Raw genomic sequence first — 16,853 nt, 5'->3', positions numbered from 1 at the left:
CCAGCTGGTTCAGTGCGCTATGTGCTTGATGTGGGAGGTCAACGACTCTGGTGTGTCTGACTCGTACATGTGCGGAAAGTGTGTGCACATTCAGCTATTGACCGAGCATATTGCAGCGCTGATGAAAGAACTCGAGGACCTTAGGCTCATCCGAGGGAATGAGATCTTTCTGGACAAGACCTTCAGCGAGGTTATTACACCAATCATGCCAGAAGAGAGCAGAAGAGAGCAGACGATGAGGAAGGCAGAGAGGAGACAGGTGCAAGAGACCCCAGGAGAAGTACCTGTCAGGAACAAGTTGAAGCTGTTGGAAACAGTGGAGACTGATGACACTGCCAGTCCGCAAGGCGGCCAGGTCTGTCAATCAAAAGTTGGCGCAGAGGCAGAGCGGAAGAGTCGAACATTGCATAGAGCCGTGGTAATATGGGGATTCCATCGTGAGAGGAACTGACCGGGGTTTTTGTGGCAGCAGACGGGATTTAAAGATGGTGTGTTGTCTTCCTGGTGCCAGGGTGAAAGACATCGCGGACAGAGTGCAGGAAATCCTCAAGGACGAGGGTGAAGAGCCAGAGGTGGTGGTACATGTCGGCACAAATGATGTCGGGAAGAAGAGGAGGCACATACTACAGCGGGACTTTGGAGAACGAGGAAGAAGGCTGAAAAGCAGGACGTCCAAGGTGGTTATCTCTGGTTTGCTTCCAGTTCCTCGGGCTGGTGAGGCCAGAAACAGGGAGATAATGGACTTGAACGTGTGGTTGGGGAACTGGTGCAGGAAGCAAGGATTTAAGTTCTTGAATCACTGGGGTACATTTTGTGGCAAACATAAATTCTACAAGAGAGACGGTTTACACCTTAACAGGTTAGGGATCAGCATTCTGGCAGGCAGGTTTTCTACTGCAACACCGCTACATTTAAACTAAGTAGCGGGGGGAGGGGACAAACTGGATGTACAAAAAGGAAGTTGAAGGAAAAGTTAGAACAAGAGAAGTCAAGAAAGACAACTGTATCAATGAGGCAGAAAATTCAAAAAGGGATCATGCTGTAAGGTTGAGTGGAATAGGGGTTGATGGGAAGGGTGAGAGCAGTAACAAATTAAAAATGCTGTATATGAACGCACGAAGCATTAGAAATAAGATGGATGAGCTTGAGGCTCTTTTGGAAATTGGCAGATACGATATTGTGGGGATAACTGAGACGTGGCTTCAAGTGGACAGGGCCTGGGAAATGAATATTCAAGGTTACACGTGCTATCGTAAGGACAGACTGACGGGCAGAGGGGGTGGAGTGGCCTTGTTGGAAAGGAACGATATTCAGTCCCTTGCGCGGGGGGACCTAGAGTCAGAGGATGTAGAGTCAGTGTGGATAGAGCTGCGAAATACTAAGGGTAAAACGACCCTCTTGGGAGTCATCTACAGGCCCCCAAACAGTAGTCTGGATGTCGGATGTAAGTTGAATCAGGAGCTGAAATTGACCTGTGGTAAAGATGTTACTACAGTTGTTATTGGGAATGTTAACATGCAGGTAGACTGGGAGAATCAGGATGGTATTGGACCTCAAGAAAGAGACTTCATGGAGTGTTTCAGAGATGGATTCTGAGAGCAGCTGGTGCTGGAGCCGACCAGGGAGAAGGCAATTCTGGATCTAGTATTGTGTAATTAACCAGAATTGGTCAGAGACCTCGAAGTGAAGGAACCATTGGGAAGTAGTGACCATAATACATTAAGTTTCAATCTGCAATTTGAGAGGGAGAGGGTACAGTCGGAAGTGACAGTACTTCTGTTGAATAAAGGGAACTATGGAGCTATGAGGGAGGAGCTGGCCAAAGTTCAATGGTGCAATACCTTAGCAGGGATGACCATGGTGGAACAATGGCAGATATTTCTGTGCATAATGCAGAAGTTGCAGGATCAGTTTATTCCTAAAAGGAAGAAAGATCCCAGGAGGAGGCATGGGTGGCCGTGGCTGACGAGGGAAGTTAAGAAACATATAAAGTTAAAAGAGAAAAAGTATAACATAGCAAAGATAAGTGGGAAAACAGAGGACTGGGAAGCTTTTAAAGAACAACAGAGGATTACTAAGAAGGAAATACGCAGAGGAAAAATGAGATACGAAGGTAAACTGGCCAATAATATAAAGGAGGATAGTAAAAGCTTTTTCAAGTATGTGCAAGGCAAAAAAATGTTTAGGACTAAAGTTGGGCCCTTGAAGACAGAAACAGGGGAATATATTACAGGGAACAAAGAAATGACAGAAGAATTAAATGGGTACTTCAGATCTGTGTTCACTGGGGAAGACACAAGACTGGGGAAGACCCTGAGGTAGCAGTGACCGAAGGACCTGAACTTAAGCGAATCTGTATTTGCCAGGATTTGGTGTTGGAGAGACTGATAGGTCTGAAGGTTGATAAGTCCCCGGGGCCTGATGGTCTACATCCCAGGGTACTGAAGGAGGTGGCTCGGGAAATCGTGGATGCGTTGGTGATTATTTTCCAGAATTCGATACATTCGGGATCAGTACCTGAGGATTGGAGACTGGCTAATGTTATACCACCTTTTAAGAAAGGTAGGAGAGAGAAAGCAGGAAATTATAGACCAGTTAGTCTGACCTCAGTGGTGGGAAAGATGCTGGAGTCTATTATAAAGGATGAGATTACGGCACATCTGGATAGTAGTAACAGGATAGGACAGAGTCAGCATGGATTTATGAAGGGGAAATCGTGCTTGACTAATCTTCTGGAGTTTTTTGAGGATGTAACTCTGAAGATGGATAAGGGAGATCCAGTAGATGTAATGTACCTGGACTTTCAGAAAGCTTTTGATAAAGTTCCACATAGGAGGTTAGTGAGTAAACTTAGGACGCATGGTATTGGGGGCAAAGTACTAGATTGGATTGAAAATTGGTTGGCTGATAGGAAACAAAGGGTAGTGATAAACAGCTCCATTTTGGAATGGCAGGCAGTGACCAGTGGGGTACCGCAAGGATCCATGTGGGACCGCAGCTTTTTACAACATATGTTAATGATATAGAAGATGGCATCAGCGATAACATTAGCAAATTTGCTGATGATACAAAGCTGGGTGGCAGGGTGAAATGTGATGAGGATGTTAGGAGATTACAGGGTGACCTGGACAAGTTAGGTGAGTGGGCAGATGCATGGCAGATGCAGTTTAATGTGGATAAATGTATGGTTATCCACTTTGGTGGCAAGAACAGGAAGGCAGATTACTACCTCAATGGAATTAATTTAGGTAAAGGGGCAGTACAGAGAGATCTGGGTGTTCTTGTACACCAGTCAATGAAGGCAAGCATGCAGGTACAGCAGGTAGTGAAGAAAGGTAATAGCATGCTGGCCTTCATAACAAGAGGGATTGAGTACAGAAGCAAAAAGGTGCTTCTGCAGCTGTACAGGGCCCTGGTGAGACCACACCTGGAGTACTGTGTGCAGTTCTGGTCTCCAAATTTGAGGAAAGACATTCTGGCTATTGAGGGAGTGCAACGTAGGTTCACAAGGTCAATTCCTGGAATGGAGGGATTACCTTACACTGAAAAACTGAAGCGACTGGGCTTGTATACACTTGAGTTTAGAAGACTGAGAGGGGATATGATTGAGACGTATAAAATTATGAAAGGATTGGACACTCTGGCAGCAGGAAACATGTTTCCGCTGATGGGTGAGTGCCAAACCAGAGGACACAGCTTGAAAATACAGGGTAGACCATTTAGGACAGAGATGAGGAGAAACCTCTTCACCCAGAGAGTGGTGGCTGTGTGGAATGCTCCACCCAAGAGGGCAGTGGAGGCCCAGTCTCTGGATTCATTTAAGAAAGAGTTGGATAGAGCTCTCAAAGATAGTGGAATCAAGGGTTATGGAGATAAGGCAGGAAGCGGATACTGATTAGGAATGATCAGCCATGATCATATTGAATGGTGGTGCAGGCTCGAAGGGCTGAATGGCCTACTCCTGCACCTATTGTCTATTGTCTCCTGCTCCTTGGATGCTGCCTGACCAGCTGTGCTTTTCCAGCACCACACCTTTTGACTCTATGACTGGATTAGAAAATATAAATCTTTTATTCAAAAAGAAAGAAATACAGAGCAGTTACTTACTATCTATCATAAGTAAAATGTTAGCAATTATTATTAAGGAATTTGTGGCATGACAATGTAGGTTTTGAAGTAGTCAAATAGAGCCAGTACAGTCTTGTGAAGGGAGAGAACATATTTCACCAATTTGTTAGAAATATTTCAGAAATAATATGAGTGTTTGGATAATGGGGAAATGGTGGATGTACTTTTTCTTATATTTCCAGAGGCATTTGATAAAGTGTCACATTAATATTTATTGTAGAACATAGGAGCTCATGGTACAGGGGTTAGCATATTGACATGGACAGAAAATTAGCTGGCTAATAGTAAACAGAGAGTCAGCACAAATGTGTTTTTTTTTCAGGTTCTCATGATGTAACAAGTGGCATGCCTCAGGGTCAATTCTGGCATTTGAATGATTTACAATTTACATCAATGACATAGATGAAGCAGTAGAAGACACAGTTACCAAACTGCTGATGACATAAATTTGGAAAGTAATTTCAAGGAAGACATAAGGGGGCTATAAAAAGAGAAAGATGGTTTAAGTCGGTGGGCAAAGATGTAGCAAATGGAGTATAATGTAGGAAAACATGAAGTGTTTCCCTTTTAGCAGGAAGAATAAAAAATAAAACATCATATCAAAATGATTAGAGATTGCAGAACTCTGAGAGACCGAAGGATGCGTGACAATCAAAAGTTACTGTGCAGATGCAGCATATAGAGTCATAGAGATGTATAGCATGGAAACAGACCCTTTAGTCCAATCTGTCCATGCTGACCAGATATCCCAACCCAATCTAGTCCAACCTGCCAGCACCCAGCCCATATCCCTCCAAACCCTTCCTTTCATATACCCATCCAATTGCCTTCTGAATGTTGCAATTGTACCAGCCTCCACCACTTCCTCTGGTAGCTCATTCCATACACGTACTACCCTCTGTGTGGAAAAAAGTTGCCCCTTAGCTCTCTATTATATCTTTCCCCTCTCACCCTAAACCTAGGCCTTCCAGTTCTGGACTCCCTGACCCCAGGGAACTTTGTCTATTTATCCTATCTATGCCCCTCATAATTTTGTACACCTCTATAAGATCACCCCTCAGCCTCCGACGTGCCAAGGCAAACAGCCCCAGCCTGTTCAACCTCTCCCTATAGCTCAAATCCTCCAACCCTGGCAACATCCTTGTAAATCTTTTCTGAACCCTTTCATATTTCACAACGATGGCACAGTGGTTAGCACTGCTGCCTCACAGCGCCAGAGACCCGGGTTCAATTCCCACCTCAGGTGACTCTCTGTGTGGAGTTTGCACATTCTCCCCGTGTCTGTGTGGGTTTCCTCCGGGTGCTCCGGTTTCCTCCCACAATCCAAAAATGTGCAAGTTAGGTGAATTGGCCAAGTTAAATTGCCCATAGTGTTAGATGAAGGGGTAAATGTAGGGGAATGGGTCTGAGTGGGTTGCGCTTCGGCGGATCGGTGTGGACTTGTTGGGCCGAAGGGCTTGTTTCCACACTGTAAATAATCTAATCTAATCTTTCCAATAGGAAGGAGACTAGAATTGCACACAATATTTCAACAGTGGTCTAACCAATGTCCTGTACAGCCGCATCATGACCTTCTAACTCCTGTACTCAATACTCTAACCAATAAAGGAAAGCATACCAAATGCCTTCTTCATGATCCTATCTACCAGCGATTCCACTCCAAGGTCTCTTTGTTCAGTAACACTCCCTCCGCCCTTACCATTAAGCATATAAGTCCTAAGATTTGCTTTCCCAAAATGCAGCACCTCGCATTTATCTGAATTAAACTCCATCTGTCACTTCTCAGCCCATTGGCCCATCTGATCAAGATCCTGTTGTAATCTGAGGTAACCTTCTTCGCTTCCACTACACCTCCAATTTTGGTGTCATCTGCAAATTTACTAACTGTACCTCTTAAGCTCACATCCAAATCATTTATATAAATGACAAAAAGTAGAGGACCCAGCAGCAATCCTTGTGGCACTTCACTGGTCACAGGCCTCCAGTCTGAAAAACAACCCTCCAATATATTTAGGAAAAACGAAGAGTGCGCTGCAGGAAAAGCACAGCAGATCAGGCAGAATCCAACAAGCAGGAAAATCAATGTTTTGGGTATGAGACCTTCATCAGGAGTGAGGCTGGTGGCCCAAGAGGGCTGACAGATAAATGAGAGAAGGAGTGGCCTGGGGGTAAGGTAGCTGAGAATGCGATAGGTAGATGAAGTTGGGGGTGAAGGCGATAGGTCAGAGAGGAGGATGGAGTAGATAGGTGGGAAGGAAGATGGACAGGTAGGACAGGTCAAGAGGGTGGTGTCCAGTTGGAAAGTTGCATCTGGGATAAGGTGGGGGGAGGGAAAATGAGGAAACTGGTGAAATCCACATTGATCCTATGTGGTTGGAGGGTCCCAATGTGGAAGATGAGGCATTCTTCCTCCAGGCATCGGGTGGTTAGGGTTTGGCGGTGGAGGAGGCCCAGGTCTTGCATGTCCTTAGTGAATGGGGAGTTAAAGTGTTCGGCAATGGGGCAATGGGATTGTTTGAGCGTGTGTCCTGGAGATGCCCTCTGAAACGTTCTGCAAACTGGAGTTCTGTCTCCCCGATGTAGAGGAGACCACATTGGGAGCAACAGACATAGTAGATGATGTGTGTGGAAGTGCAGATAAATCTCTGACAGATGTGGAAGGCTCCTTTGGGGCCTTGGACGGAGGTAAGTGGGGAGGCGTGGGTGGAGTTTTGCAATTCTTTTGGTGGCAGGGGAAGGTGCCAGGATAGGAGGGTGGGTTGGTGGGGGCATGGACTGAACAAGGGAGTTGCAGAAGGAATGGTCTTTATGGACCATGGATAGGGGTGGGGAGGGAGATATATTACCTAGTGCATTCTCAGCTATCCTCCCCCCCAGCCTCATCCCTCTCCCATTTATCTCTCAGCCCCCTTGGCCCACAAGCCTCATTCCTGATGAAGGGCTTATGCCCAAAACATCAACTCTTCTGCTCCTCAGATGCTGCCTGACTGGCTGTGTTTTTCCAGCACCACACTCTTCAACTTTGATCTCCAGCATTTGCAGTCCTCACCTATATATTTGGGAAAGCTAATATAACTTTATCATTTGCTGCAAGGCTGAGTGGATACAAAAGTAGAGATGTTAAGCTTCAGTTATACAGTGCACTGATGGTTCCATAATGTGAGAGTCTGTATACAGTATTGCTTGTATTATGGAAAGAAGGACGCAAATATATTCAAAGCAATTCATAACAGCGGTAACCTTATTAAATTATGTGGAGGTGCCAGTGTTGGACTCGGATGTACAAAGTTGAAAATCACATATCACCAGGTTATAGTCCAACAGGTTCTTTTGGAAGCACGAGCTTTCAAAAGTTTGCTTTGAATTCTATGTCATACGATCTTATACTCCATAACCACCTGATGAAGGAGCGGCGGTCAGAAAGCTAGTGCTTCCAAATAAACCTGTTGGATCATAACCTGGTGTGTGATTTTAACCTTATTAAATGGTGGAGTAAGCCCCAGGGACAGGATGGCCTACTCCTGAGCCATGTTCCCTTCTTCAGATATTTGTGTTGAATGGGATTGTAGTTCAGATACTGAGAGGGGAGAGTTGGTAATTTCACAAATCCCATTAATGCACTGTTCCCAGGCAGTTAAAACTGGAGGCAAAAAGTTAAGATGTACATGAGGGGTCATGATGTCTAAATCTAGGATGTATTTAGATGAGATTAGATTACTTACAATATGGAAACACGCCCTTCGGCCCAACAAGTCCACACCAACCCTCCGAAGAGCAACCCACCCAGACCCATTCCGCTACACCTAACACTACAGACAATTTAGCATGGCCAACTCACCTAACCTGCACATTTTTGGAGTGTGGGAGGAAACCAGAACACCCGGAGAGTGCTCACGCAGACACGGGAGAATGTGCAAACTCCACACAGACAGTTGCCTGAGGCGGGAATTGAACCTGGGTCTCTGGTGCTGTGAGGCAGTAGTGCTAACTACTGAGCCACCATGCCTCCCATAGGGTCATAAAGTCAGAGATGTACAGCACAGAAACAGATCCTTCATCCATGGTATCAGATATCCTAAATTAATGTAGTCTTATTTGCCAGCATTGGGCCCATATCACTCTAGACTATTCCTATTTATATATCCATCCAAAAGCCTTTTAAATGTTGTAATTATACCAGCCTCCAAAACTTCCATACACACACCACCTTCTGCATGAAACTGCGCCCCAAGGTCTCTTTGTTCAACAACGCTCCCCGGGACCTTAACATTAAGTGTATAAATTCTGCCCTAACTTACTTTTCGAAAATGCAGCACCTCACATTTATCTAAATTAAACCCCATCTGTCACTCCTCAGCCCATTGGCCCAGCTGATCAAGGTCCAATTGGACTCTGAGGTAACCTCTTCACTTATTTGATCACGTGAGATCACATTTGGAACACTGCAGGTAAATTCTGATCTCCCCATTTCAAAAATGACTTTCAGGTGAGAATGGAGAAGAGGGAACAGCAACATAATTGAATCCCACACACAAATGAGTGAGGGAATATTGAGCATCGAGTAAGAATTGTGTTGGAACAGTTCTGAAGATGAGTTGTACCAGACTGGAATCAATATGTTAGTTTCTTTCTCCACAGATACTGCCAGACCTGCTGATTTTTTCCAGGAATTTCTGTGTTTGTTTCAGATTTCCAGCATCTGTAGTATTTTGCTTTAGTTATGATGTGGAAGTGACAATGTTGGACTGGAGTGGACAATTTCAGAAGTCATACGATGTCAGGCTATAATCCAACAGGTTTATTTGAAATCAGAAGCTTTCAGAGCACTGTTCCTTCATCATCTGATGAAGAAGCTTGTGATTTCAAATAAATCTGTTGGAATAGAACCTGACATTGTGACTTCTGAATTTGCTTTAGTTAGAATTGTGCTTTTATTATAAGCACTTACATGTATACATTTTTCAAATCTCATCAAAGTCTGAATTTGAAAGTAAGAGTACGATCATTTTCCTGTGTAACATTTTTGAATTTTCCATTTAATTTTAGGCTGGGATTTACTGGCTAAATTTAATGGATCATTACGTTACGGACTGGATTCTCGTTATAACAGCTCTCCTGCAACTCACCGGTCTCAGCTGGATCTATGGTCAGTCAATCATAAAAGAGACCGAAACAAATAAACATATTAAATTTAAAGTACTTTGTGAAAATTAAGGTTTCTTTAATAAAATCAGACCAAATGAATCAGATGCTGGCAGACGTGTATCAGAATTCACTCGCTCTTCCTGACAATGAAACCTAATTGGTTCCAGAAACCAGCATGAAACACACAACATCATTTTTTGCATCCTTCACTCAGGATCCACTTGTTTTTGCTGGATTTCAGCCAATTTTACTACAATCATTGTCTTGTTAATTGCTGATATTTGTATTATTGCACAAATCCAAGATCACATAGGGAGTTTATCTTTCTGCTATTAGATTGCTTCACAAATATGTGATGTACAAAGGTTCCTGACTGACCTTCAGTAGCAGTGATAATATGAGCAGCCAACTTGCAGTTACTGTGTGTTTGTTGTATGTAGTGAGGCAGCACAGAGCCCAGACTGTGTAAGTATGAGTTTTATAGCAATATAAGTACTTAAGACAATGAGACCATAAGACAGAGGAGTTGAAGTAGGCCATTCACCCCACTGATTTTGCGCCACCATTCAATGAGGTCATGGCTGATTTGACTATCCTTCACTCCACTTTCCTACCATTTCCCCACAATGTTTGATTCCTTTCCTGATTTACAATCTATCTTACATGAATAGACTTATATACCTAGCCTCAACAGCACTCTGTGGTAAAAAGAATACCACTGCACTCTAAGAGCAAAAAGTCTTCCTCATCTCTGTCTTAAATATGTAACCTCTTGGTTCTCAGGAGATGCCTTCTGGTCCCAGACTCTAGCATAAGTGAAAACAGCCTCTATTCCTATATCTGATCAAGCACAATCGTTAACAATCATATACTTTTCAAAATAGATCGCCTCTTATTCCACGAAATTCAAAAGAGCTCAAGCCCAAACTACTCGAACACTCCTGAAAAGAAAATCTCTCCATATCCGAAATTAATCTCATGAACCTTCTTTGGACTGCCTCCAAAGCCAATATATTTTTTTGAGGGGGAGATGATGACCTGATGATATAATCGCTGGATTGTTAACCCAGGTACTGCCTTAGGGATCCAGGCTCGAATCCCATCATGGCAAATGGTGCAATTTGAATCATAAAATCTCTGCAATGTGGAAGCGGGCCATTTGGCCCAACGAGTGCACACCAACTCTTTGATGAGCATCCTACCCAGACCCAGACCCAGACCCTGACCCTATCCCCGTAATCATGCATTTTCCATGCCTAACCAGCCTAGCCTGCACATCCGTGGACATTATAGAGGAAATTAGCACGGCCAGTCCAACCAAGCTGCATAACTTTGGACTGTGGGAGGAAACTGGAGCACCTGGAGGAAACCCATACAGACATGGGGAGAATGTGCAAAATCCACACAGACAGCCACCTGAGGCTGGATTTGAACCCAGGTCCGTGGTGCTGTGAGGCAACATTGCTCACCACTGAATCACTGTGCTGCCCCGTTTTATTGAATTCAATAAAAATCTAGAATTAAGAGTCCAATTATGACCTTGAATCAATGTCAATGATTGAAAAAAACCCTCTGGTTTGCTAATGTCCTTCAGGGAAAGAAACTGCTATCCTTACCTGGTCTGGACAACATGTGACTCTGGACACATAGCAGTATGGTTGACTCTTAACTGCTCTCTGGGATGGACGATAAATTCTACTGAGCCAGTGGCATCCTCATCCCATGGAGGAATAGAAACTGTTCCGAATATTCCAGCCATGGTCTCACTAGTGCCTTGAACATTTATAACAAAGCTTACCTATTTTTGTATTTTGTTTGCTTTGAAATAAAGGCCAACTATCCATTTTCCTTCCCTCATACCCATAAAATTTAAAGGCCAGGCTTTTCAGATTTATGCACAAGGAACCCCAAATCCTTCTGTGCTGCAGCTTTCTGCAGTCTTTTCAGTCAAATAATATTCACCTCCTCTATTCTTCCCGCCAAAGTGTATTACTCACATTTTTCCACTTTATATTCTACCTGGCTAGTTTTTGTTCTTTCACATAACCTGTTGTATCTCTCAATAGAATCTTTGTGTCATCCTCACCAAATGCCCTCCCACCTATTTTTGTGATCTGGAAACTTGGTGATTGTATATTTACTTTCTTCATTCCAGTCATAATCGAGGCCCTAGCTCTATTCTCTGCCATCCTGAAAATGTCCCCACTTTGGGTGGCCCAGTGGTTAGCACTGCTACCTCACAATAATTCTGTGTTGTTTTGTATCTTGAGGACCACAATAGCACAGAATTACTGAGCTGAAACCAATAGCTGAGTTCTGTAGCCATGAAGATGGCCTCAACCACGATCTTGGTTACAAGTCGTACTACATGTGACCCCATTACACTGTTCTGTACCTGTAAGATCTTCCTTACTGTCCAGTTTTGACACCATCACCTTGATAACTTATTATGATCTTTCTACCTTATTTAATGTGTACAGTTTTGGATTAGTACTTGTTACTTTGGTTAGACCCTCGGCGTGTGACTCTTATACCTACCATGTTATTCCAGTCATTTGGTTTGTCTCCAGAACTACCTTATTTTTAATATTTTGTAATTATCTCTCTTCCTTAATGAATCAGATTATAGATCATCCCTTCACCCACTATTCAGCTGTTGACACTTTATTCACACCATCTGACACTCTTGATCACCTGCAGAGACCTATTATTCAGTCTGTCAACACTCCACTCACACCACGTGTATGATATTTTGATCTCTCTGATTATAAACTCTGTGTCTGTGTGCTTCTCTTTACTTCACCTGACGAAGGGGCAGTGCTCCGAAAGCATTTGATTTCAAATAAACCTTTTGGACTATAATGTGGTGCCATGTGACTTCTGACCTTGTCCATCCAGGCCAACACTGGCAGCTCCATATGTTGTGGTTACAACTTCATTAAAAGCCCGTTAAGTATCCATACAAACACTGTCAGTCTAGAACAACCCTACAGTGTTACTTATATTGATCCCAGACATAGCAGGCAGGCAGGGGGAAGGAGTGTCCTGCCTGATGGGTAGGGATCTAAAGGTTCTACTGCATAGTGTGGTGTTGAGGTGGGATTTCTTCTTACCCCTGGATTGGTAAGATCAGGGCATGACATGACAACCTGGTCCGAGGTTGCCACCTGGATCAGTGCAATCTCAGCCCTCTGGAGGAATACCCAGCAGTGAAAGAAGGAAGTCAATGATCTTCTCCACTTTGCTAGTAAGTGCTACCATGTTTGTTATCTCACCCTCACTGTAACTCTCTTGCTATACCCACCTTCCACTGAGTCTCATGCCCTACCAATCTCACTACAGCTTGCAATCTGTCCCCCTCCGCTCACTCACACCTACCCCAATCCCAGACACCATTAATCCTGCAGTCCCTCTGCACTGCTTGTTCACTCAGGATACCTCCCAGCTGCACCTACAGTAACAATTGGGACACGTCCTTTCATCTCCATTAATACCTGCCTCTGTCTCATTTCAGGAAGTAAGCAGCCCACAGTAGAGCAGAAAGACTCAAGCCAGGTGGTGGGCTGACCTTCATTCAGTTCCTAACCCCTTACGTGGAGTAAACACTAATGTTGACCACCCTGAGCAGCTGGTTGCCCATGTCTAAGCACATGGAATTGGTATCAGAGACTGCCCATGACTTACTGCGTCAGCACCCCATTACACCCTCCTTGATTTGACAGATTCCTGTTGACAACCACAACAAGATTCCTTCCTTTGTGTCTGCACTAAATGGCAAGGAGTGACTGGAATAATATCCCTGGCTGAGGTAGCAAACACACAAAGGCAAAAGGCAAGGCAAGGGAGAGGTGTTGTGAGCATCCAGGCCAGCTCAGAATGAGTGAGAATTGGGACGGCAAGTGACCAGCCTGGAGATGCAGCCTGGGTTCATGCTCTTGGGTGTGCTGGCCGAGGCATTACAATGATAGTCACTGGGGCAGACTGTGGTGCAGTACTGAAGTGTAGAAATTTTCTGAGATGGCCCAGCAAGATATCAGAGACTGGCACATATCAGATCCAATACCATGAATGTAAAGTGTATGTGACTGGCATCCTTGGAGTATTCTCTGAGACCTCAGTGCCTAATATTTAGGTCATTTGGAGCAGGTAACAAGCTGAATTCACGACATCCCCACTCTAATCTCCAGGTCAAGTTTTCTCAATGTTGAGCTTGTTAGGTGAGTTTAAGATAGGAAGCTGAATATTAGTTAGGCGTGTTGTACCATTAGCTTGCTGCTTAATAGGGAATAATCCCATTAATTAGGAACTCATCACTGCTGAGTGACAGATTCAGCTCATTGCTTACTGAAAGAATCAAAAAAAATGGTCTTCCCGACATCAGAATTGCTACAGTTCTCATCCAATTCTCGAATAAACCTTGCCAAGCTCACATCATCCAGATCCCGACAAGATACTGCTGTCGATCTTCTATCAGCTCACCAATTCACTATCCATGGTCATACTGTACACCCAGCACAATGGGCTCTCAGGTTATTAAGGAGCCTCATGTGTGGTACTATATCAAATGTTTGAGCTGATCCAATATAACTGGATTTCTTTAGGAATCCAGCAGCAACCACATGCTACAGCTGCAACATATCACCTAAGTGGTCATCTCTATTGCATTTAACTCAATGGTGTATTTTATAAGTTTTAATTAATTACACTTATACCCCTGTTCTTTACATTGGAAACACCCCACTCTTTACCCTTCATTGGTTTCTATCAGTATTAACCGTATCCCTAACAAGTGATTTGTAATAAGATTAGAGAAAATTAGCCTATTTTTGCTGTTGTTCACATGTTTCTATATTTAGGGTTTGTTATGAACTCTTCACTTTCATATTTTACAAGTCCTTAGCAGAAATAGACCCATTCAGCCCCTCAAGCCTGCTCCACCATCAATACGGTCATGATTGATCTGTTTGTGTTTCAAATTCTAAGTTACCTTCATCGCCCAAGAAGAACTCATTCCAGGAAAAGCTTATGTTTCCAATTTGTGCTGGGATGGACAGACCCTTGTTCCTAAAATGGGAGAGAAAGATCAATCAGTTGGTGACAAGAATCAATTTCCTTATCCTGTTTGAAATCTGGAGCAATCCCTTCTCTGGGTTAACCTGTTCATCAGTGCCACCCTGTACAAGATGAACTTCAACAGTAAACAAGCTGCCCTAAAGACAGGACAGAGTGAGTGATGGTGTCTCTCTTCTTCCTTGTTGTTCACAGGGACAAACAGATTCATCAAGGACATTGAGATGATGATTGGGGAAAGGACTTGGCTCTTCTGGCTGTGGTGGAGAATGTGTTGGATTCTGATCTCTCCGTGTTTGCTGGTGGTAAGAAGCTGTTACACATTATTTTGATTTAAACTGAAAATACCCAATCTCTCATTCTGTTTCTGATTTAGTTTTGTATCTTATCCACATTCAGGCAGTCTTAATCTGGTCCTTGACAACATTTGCCCCACTAAGATATGGATCTGTTGAATACCCTGTCTGGTCAGGAGCACTGGGCTGGTGTATGACCATCTTCTGTATTATGTGGATCCCCATCATGGCTGTGGTGAGAGTTGTCCAAGCTGAGGGCCCCACCTTGTGGCAGGTGAGGGACGCTTTGAAATCTTTTAAAGATTAAGGAACAGAGAACATAAAATTAGGTTTTGGATCATGATAGATGCAATGCAAAGCATATTGTTTCAAAGTCAAAATGTCTTTTTGTTGTCCTTTCACTTATGCTCAGTTCAGTCCACCGTGATACCATCTTGGTTCAGGCACTAAAGCTGGAGTGGACTGGAAGTAGTATCTGTGAATGTTTGAATATACAACTAAAAGAAAGTGGATCGGTTAGCTCAGTTGGTTGGATGGGTGAGTTGGTGATGCTGAGTGATGCCAATCCCTGTACCAGCTGAGGTTACTGTGATGAACTCTCCTTCTGGAACTCTCCCCTTGATCCTCAGGTTAAACCACCATCAATCACCTCGCTCTCTGTTGAGAGAGCAGCCCTGTGATCTGATAGGACTATGGTTATTTCAATGTTACAAAAAAACATAATTTATCACATTTATGCAATTAAATCAAAGATAGGTTTTAAAATAATAAAAGAATTGCACTATTGGAACACATCACAAATATGAACATATCAGGGTGTTGCAATACCTTGGAAAATGCAGGTCACCTTAATTTAACAAATATAAACAAAAGGTCCACTAAACTCTATATTTTGTATTTCAGTCATGGATCACAGATTGTTAGGTTGATTTCATTAAATTCTCAATCAATTCATACACTATTTATGCACCTTACAAAGTTGGAGTTTGGACTGTTTCAAAACTATCTCTCAGTTTCAGAATGGTGTCTTCTGCATTGCAGATCTTTACGTTTGTCTGGTTGTAATAACAAGTTGTGGCATTAGGTGGTGGGATTCAGTAGTTTTCGAATAAAGTCCACGTGGAACATTTCCTGGTTTCAGTACAGGTTTGTCAAGATCAATCTCACATTTTGTTTCTTCATGCTTTCAATGAGAGAAAAGGCAGGGAGACAGTGAGTTTTGAGGAAGGAATTCCAAAGTCCCGTAATTCAGCAACTGAGGGGCCATCTACTAATGGTCAAACTATTTAAACAGCAAGGGTTCAAAATGCTTGATTTAGACAACCCCACATGTCACAGAGATTTCCAGGAAAGGGTGAGCCAAGACCATGGAAAGATTTGGAAACAAGCAGGAGAATGTTAAACTTGAGTACTTACTTAAGCAGGAGCCAATATGAATTAGTGAGAAAGGAATGATCGATGATCAGGACTTGATGTAATTAAGAGCACAGATTTGAATTATTAAGTTCACAGAGGGTCGGATTTGGGAGGTCAGCTGAGTTGTTACTTGAATAGGAGAAAGTGAGGACTGCAGATGCTGGAGGTCAGAGTCAAGAGTGTGGTGCTGGAAAAGCACAGCTGGTCAGGCAGCATCCAAGGAGCAGGAGAATCGACATTTTTGGCTAAAGCCCTTCATCACGGCTTTAGCCCGAAACATTAATTCTCTGCTCCTTGGATGCTGCCTGACCTGCTGTGCTTTTCCAGCACCACACTCTTGACTCTGACCTCCAGCATCTGCAGTCCTCACTTTCTCCTATTCAAGTAACAACTCAGCTGACCTCCCAAATCCGACCCTCTGTGAACTTAATAATTCAAATCTGTGCTCTTAATTACATCAAGTCCTGATCATCGATCATTCCTTTCTCACTAATTCATATTGGCTCCTGCTTCAGTAAGTACTCAAGTTTAACATTCTCCTGCTTGTTTCCAAATCTTTCCATGGTCTTGGCTCACCCTTTCCTGGAAATCTCTGTGACATGTGTGGTTGTCTAAATCAAGCATTTTGAACCCTTGCTGTTTAAATAGTTTGACCATTAGTAGATGGCCCCTCAGTTGCTGAATTACGGGACTTTGGAATTCCTTCCTCAAAACTCACTGTCTCCCTGCCTTTTCTCTCATTGAAAGCATGAAGAAACAAAATGTGAGATTGATCTTGACAAACCTGTACTGAAACCA

General features: G+C 43.4%; 2 pseudogenes; one reads left to right on the top strand and one right to left on the bottom strand.

The window, feature by feature from the left end:
* LOC132820030 (sodium- and chloride-dependent neutral and basic amino acid transporter B(0+)-like) overlaps positions 1-15,319 on the top strand; it is a 100,119-nt pseudogene extending 84,800 nt beyond the window's left edge.
* Positions 15,320-15,684: 365 nt separating this feature from the next.
* LOC132820029 (sodium- and chloride-dependent neutral and basic amino acid transporter B(0+)-like) overlaps positions 15,685-16,853 on the bottom strand; it is a 41,740-nt pseudogene continuing 40,571 nt past the window's right edge.

Source organism: Hemiscyllium ocellatum, chromosome 11, assembly GCF_020745735.1.
Source record: "Hemiscyllium ocellatum isolate sHemOce1 chromosome 11, sHemOce1.pat.X.cur, whole genome shotgun sequence".
NCBI lineage: Eukaryota > Metazoa > Chordata > Chondrichthyes > Orectolobiformes > Hemiscylliidae > Hemiscyllium > Hemiscyllium ocellatum.
Note: the sequence above shows the minus strand (reverse complement) of the source record. Positions and strands in the feature narration are given on the sequence as shown.